The sequence below is a fragment of the Mus pahari genome, chromosome 1 (genome assembly GCF_900095145.1).
Source record: "Mus pahari chromosome 1, PAHARI_EIJ_v1.1, whole genome shotgun sequence".
NCBI classification, from domain to species: Eukaryota; Metazoa; Chordata; class Mammalia; order Rodentia; family Muridae; genus Mus; species Mus pahari.
In genome coordinates, this window is record NC_034590.1 from 122,925,351 (window position 1) to 122,932,347 (window position 6,997).

Genomic DNA, 6,997 nt, shown 5'->3' on the forward strand with positions numbered 1-6,997 from the left:
CTTGGCTATGGAAATAAGCAGATGTGATATGTCAATGCCTTAAAGCAAATGCTGATTTTTTTTTTTTTTTGTAAGAGTAACATGATTACATGGGTCAGTGGATATTCTTCAGGGCTCTCTAGGGTGTGGCTTCAGGGCAGGACACACCACTCTCATCAATGGATAGATTCTGGAAACAGAAACTAAACAGAGACACAGTGAAACTAACAGAAGTTATGAAACAAATGGATTTAACAGATATCCATAGAACATTTCATCCTAAAACAAAAGGATATACCTTCTTCTCAGCACCTCATGGTACCTTCTCCAAAATTGACCATATAATCGGTCACCAAACAGGCTTTAGCAGATACAAAAATATTGAAATAATCCCATGCACCCTATCAGATCACCATGTACTAGGGCTGATCTTCAATAACAACACAAATAATAGAAAAACACACATACATGTGGAAGCTGAACAACAATCTACTCAATGATAACTTGGTCAAGGAAGAAATAAAGACGTTTTAGAGTTTAGTGAAAATGTTAGGAGACTATTAATGACTGTTTCTATTTCTTTAGGGGATATGGGGCTGTCTACTCCTCTTGGGTGAATTTGCTTCCTTTTGTTCTAGAGCTTTCAGGTGTTCTGTCAAGGTGACAGTGTATGCTCAATCCAACTTCTTTTTGGAGGCACTCAGGGCTATGAGTTTTCCTCTTAGGACTGTCTTCATTGTATCCCATAAGTTTGGGTATGTTGTGGCTTCATTTTCATTAAACTCTAAAAAGTCTTTAATTTCTTTCTTTAATTCATCCTTGATCAAGGAATCATTGAGTAGAGTGTTGTTGAGTTTCCACGTGAGTGTTGTCTTTCTATTATTTATGCTGTTATTGNAGATCAGCCTTAGTCCGTGGTGATCTGATAGGATGCATGGGATAATTTCAATATTTTTGTATCTGTGGAGGCCTGTTTTGTGACCANGGCTACACAGAGAAACCCTGTCTTGGAAAAACTAAAACTAAAAAAAAAAAGTAACATGAGTACATGGGTCAGTGGATATTCTTCAGGGCTTTCTAGGGTGTGGCTTCAGGGCAGGACACATAGGATCACACTCAAGCGTGCATCTCCTGTGTTTGCATTTTCATCGTGGGTTATAGGTTAAAGAATTAGCAGATGTGAACACAAGGAGAGTTCACTGTTATACTGCCAGAAGCCAGAGGCTAGGAGAAGCCTGGAGGAGACTCCTCCCAGTCCTCCCAAAGGATGGAGCCTTGCTGACACCCTGAACTCAGACTTCCTGCCTCCAGAAGCAAGGGACAATACATTTAATAAGCTCTCCTGTTTGTGCCACCTTGTTATCAGATCCCTAAAAAGCTCATAGACTGTCTGTGAAAACTCTTGTGTAGTGACAGGGAAACAGTCATTGCTGGCACAGCCAGCTGACTGGTCAGATTGGGATTAATGGAGGTGACATGGAAATAAAAGGAAGAGGAGGCAATCCTCCACAGAGGCAGAAGGCCCTGCTCTCCATAGGGTGTGGTCCTTTGAAGTGAGACTAACCCCCACCCCCCCAAGGTTCATAAATTTAAATGCTTGGTTCCTGGTTCGGAACTGTTTGGGAAGAATTAGGGGGTGTAGCTTTGTTGGAGGAGGTGTGTCCCACTGTGCACATTCTCTCTCTTATTCCCTCTCTCCCTTCCCCTGATCCTCTCTCCTCTTCCTCCTCCAGAAGTACACTCTTAACTACTGCTCCAGTGCCATGTCTGCCTGCCTGATGCCATGCTTCCCATTATGATGATTGAAGACTGTAACTCTCTGAAACTGTGGACCTCCAAATTAATTAATTAATTAATTAATCAGTTAATTAATTAAAATCAGTAGCCTTGGTCATGTGTCTCTTCAGAGCAATAAGAAAACAAAACAAAACAATGAAGACAGGTGGAGGTTATCAAGTTGACAGGTAGCAGGTCAAGAGACCTGTCACTCAACATTGTCCCTTGCCTGGTTGTGTCATAGAGAACTGGCACTGGCTCTCTCTTCTAGGTACCTTGGTCTCCTTGCATGCTTGTGGCTTTCTTCTGGCTTCCCTTTTCTTCCTAATTTAGGTCTCAGTGGTGCCTCTGCAGAGCTGCCTCCCATGCTCTTCCCACATGATCAGGGAGGGCAGTTAGCCTTCACTTTCACCCTCTACACTCTGGCCAGACACTGCGATCAGAGAGGATGCCTGTGCCTGTCTCAGAATCTTGTTCCCTCCGAATGTTCTGTCCTGAGTACCCACAGATCTGTTTTATGTCCTTGAACCACAGTTATCATACATGTTCTACATCTTCTCATTAGCCTTTGAGCACTTAGGAGTGGGACCTGGTCGCCACCTGCATGGGCAGATACTTGCTGGTTGTGTAATGAGTGATTGGATGGCTAAGTCTGATGGGCTTTACAGTAGAGCTGCTGAATCTGCCTGGAGGACCAAGACTGCACACTCTGAGGAGGAGGAGTGAAAGGCTTTTAGACTGGGTTGTGAGGCTCCAGAATGGAGACACATTCTTTGCGTCCTAGGGCTCTGAGAGGGGATAGCACAGCAGGTGAGTTATTCTAACTCAAGGAATTCAGGACATCTTTGCACTTGGAGGAAATCAACTAAAGACTCTGAAAGAGCTTACACGGATTCCATTTGTTGATATTTACCACTGAATAAATGAAAGCAGAGATGACTAAGATGTACTTGTCAGTCATTAGGTTAAAACCATACATTTCATGTCAGCAGAGATAAACATCTTTAGTGAAAAAAAAAACAAAACCCTATTTTCCAAAATAAAAATTTAGTAAGAAGAGAATTAGTTTTTAACAGTTGTGGGGCGAGGCGAAATATCTCTGCCTCCTCCAACAATAGGTTCACAAGTGAAGTCAGTGTAACAAAAGACAGAACAAGAGAAAAGTATGCATATCTATACACTATGATCTCCCCTCCCCTCTCTTTTATTTAAAAGAAAAATTTTGGAAGTACTTTGATTAAAAGACATTATTGCAAGCCTCACTGAAGAGCATTGTATTCTGTTTTAATTTAATTTTATTTTTCATACATGAATACTATATTTGCATTATTATTTTTACCTTGTGTCCTCAATTCCTTTGAAGTTCCCCATACTCCCTCTCAGGTTCACGACCCTGTTCTCTATAATTGTTACTCCCCTATGTGAGTAAATGTGGGTATTTCTGTGCTTGATTTATTGAAAATATGAATAGGCATGAACTGGACTTAAAAAAATTGATGATCTGGAGGTTGGAGAGATGGCTTAGTGGATAAAGGTTTTGGATCCTCTTCCAGACTACCTAGGTTCAATTCCTAGCACCCACATGCTGACTCCTAACCTGCCGGTGTCTAGCCTCTACACAGGATCAGGGTTCTCAGCTGGAAGCAGGGATATCTGGAAGGTGCATAATGAACACACAGGTAACATTTTTGGGTACAACCTGATGGGCAAGTCTCCAGGCTTGAAGTTTCTCTCTGTCTCTCTCTCTCACTGCACTCTCCACTCTCCACACTCCCATACACCTCACACCTCTAACTTGCCCCAGTCTTTTATTGTTACTCCAAAAAGCAGGTAGAAAGAGAGACATTGTATAATCATTACCGGATGTATCAAGTTTAAAAGAATGACCACATCTCACAAAGAATTAAGAATTAGGATTGTTCCTAAAAGTTTGAAGTGTTCCCTATTCCCAGCCCTGTGGCCAAAAAAAAAAAAAAAAAATAATTGCATACTTATCATTATTTAAACTTTAACTATTGACTTATACTTCAGAGTTCAAGGCTAGTTCTGAGGTTAGTTACATGTGGTTTTCCTGTGAAGCTCTAATAATAAACAACATGGGCAAAGGTGTCAGGCAGTGGTTAGAAAGAAACAGGTTAACCTTTAACTGGCAGTTTCCACAGTTTCGCTAGCTAGATTCTGCTTCTGCACATTGCACACAATGACTCAATAGGTTTTTCCTTTCTGAACTAAAGTATCCCGAGTTTGTGTTCCCTTATTCCACTTTTCCCTTATCCCATGACTGTGTCTCTTATACCAATAATTTTCATAGTTCCAGTAAATTCCTTCACTTTCTGGTAATAGACTCTGTATGACACTAGCAGTACATGGCTCTGTTTTATTTTCTAATAATTTTTTCAAACTTTGCAAGTCAAACATTAATCTGAAACTACAATTGTGCAGTTATTACATTGTTCCAAAAATGAGAGCTCACAGCATGCATGTGGGCCATTTGGACTGTGCTGGGCTATGCCCTATGCCTCAATTTTTGGTTGTTTAAGAATCATTACATTTGGTCAGCCCAGGGCCACCCTGGGCATGAACTCAGAGGAAGGTCCTACAGTCCCCAGAGGACTCTCCACACCATAGGGGCCCTAGCACACCCAGAATCTTAGGATCACTGGTGAGTTGAACACAACATCTGTTCCAAGGCAATCTTGAGGGGCCTGTGCCATCAGGAGCAGGAACACAGGAAACCTGCCCAACCAGTCGCTCAGGTTTCTTCTGGTCAGTGCTGGTCTACCTTGGTTTCAAACACAGCAGATAGTCCCAGGGTCCCCCAGAGGAGGTACCACTTCCAGGCACTTTACCGTGCCCAGGATCTTAGGATTCCAGGATCCCAGGAACCCAGAATCACAGGATCACAGAGAAAGCTGAACTCTGAGGAGTTCTGAATCAACTGGGATTACAGGAAAGACAGGCTCCAATCAGATATACCGAGGACAGTGAGCACTTGAGATAATCAGATGGCAAGAGGTAATCGAAAGAACAGAAGCAACAGAAACCAAGGTTACTTGGCATCATCAGAACCAAATTTTCCTACCTCAGCAAGTCCTGGATACACCATCACACCAGAAAAGCAAGATATGGATCTAAAGTCACTTCTCATGATGATAATGGAGGCTATAAGAAGGAAATAAATAACTCCCTTAAGGAAATTCAAGAGAACACAGATAAACAGAAGACCTCAAAGAGGAAACACAAAAATCCCTTAAAAGAATTAAAGGAGAACACATCTAATCAGGTGAAAGAATTGAACAAAACCATCCAGGATCTGAAAATGGAAGTAGAAACAATAAAGAAATCACAAAGGGAGACCACTCTGGAAATAGAAAACCTAGGAAAGAAGTCAGGAGCCATTGATGCAAGCATAACCTATAGAATACAAGAGATAGAAGGGAGACTCTCAGGTGCAGAAGATCCCTGTCTTACTCAGGGTTTCTATTCCTGCACAAACTCATGACCAAGAAGCAAGTTGGGGAGGAAGGATTCATTCAGCTTACACTTCCACATTGCTGTTCTTCACTGAAAGAAGTCAGGACTGGAACTCAAGCAGGCCACAAAGCAGGAGCTGATGCAGAGGCCATGGAGGGATGTTCTTTACTGGCTTGCTTTCCCTGGCTTGCTCAGCTTGCTTTCTTATAAAACCCAAGACTACCAGCCCAGAGATGGTACCACCCACAAGGGGCCCTCCTCCCTTGATCACTAATTGATAAAATGCCCCACAGCAGGATCTCCTGGAGGCACTTCCCCAGCTGAAGCTCCTTTCTCAGTGATAACTCCAGCCTGTGTCAAGTTGACACATAAAACCAGCCAGTACAATACCATAGAAAACATTGACACAACAATCAAGGAAAATTCAAAAAGCAAAAAGATCTTAACTCAAAATATCCAGGAAATCCAGGACACAATGAGAAGACCTAAGGATAATAGGTATAGATGAAAAGGAAGATTTCCAACTTAAAGGGCCAGTAATTATCTTCAACAAAATTATAGAAGAAAACTTCCCTAACCTAAAGAAAGAGATGCCCACGAATATACAAGAAACCTACAGAATTCCAAATAGGTTGGACCAGAAAAGAAATTCCTCCCATCACATAATAATCAAAACACCAAATGCACAAAACAAAGAAACGATATTAAAAGCAGTAAGGGAAAAAGGTCAAGTAACATATAAAGGCAGACCTATCAGAATTACACCTGACTTCTCCCCAGAGACTATGAAAGCCAGAAGATCCTGGGCAGATGTCATACAGACCTTAAGAGAATACAAATGCCTGCCCGGGCTACCATACCCAGCAAAACTCTCAATGACCATAGATGGAGAAACCAAGATATTCCGTGACAAAACCAAATTTACACAATATCTTTCCACAAATCCAGCCCTTCAAAGGATAATAAAGGGAAAACTCCAACATAAGGAGGGAAACTAAGCTTGAGAAAAAGGAAGAAAGTAATCTTTCAACAAACCTAAAGAAGATAGCCACATGAACAGAATTCCACTCTAGCAACAAAAATAACAGGAAGCAACAATGACTTTTCCTTAATATCTCTTAATATTAATGGACTCAATACCCCAATAAAAAGACATAACAGACTGGTTAAATAAACAGGACCCAACTTTTTGTTGCATACAGGAAACCCACCTCAGGGACGAAGAGAGACACTACCTTAGAGTAAAAGGCTGGAAAACAATTTTCCAAGCAAATGATCCCAAGAAACAAGCTGGAGTAGCTATTCTAATATCGAATAAAATCGACTTCAACCTAAAGTTCTCAAAAAAGATAAGGAGGAACACTTCTTACCCATCAAAGGTAAAATCTTCCAAGATGAACTCTCAATTCTGAACATCTATGCCCCAAATGCAAGGGCATCCACATTCATTGAAGAAACTTTGCTAAAACTCAAAGCACACAATGCACCTCATACAATAATAGTGGGAGACTTTAACACCCCACTGTCTTCAATGGACAGATCCTGGAAACAGAAACTAAACAGAGACACATTGAAATTAACAGAAGTTATGAAAAAATTGATTTAACAGATACCTGCTGACCTTCTCTTTGGGTTTTTATATAAAGTTTGAGAATGTTAGTTTCACTTTCCCTTTGAACTGCTTTGGGACAACTATTTGCTAAGCAGGAGTGGACCGACCCCCCCCCCCCCCCCCCCCCCCCCGCCACATACCGTTTCCACCAACAAG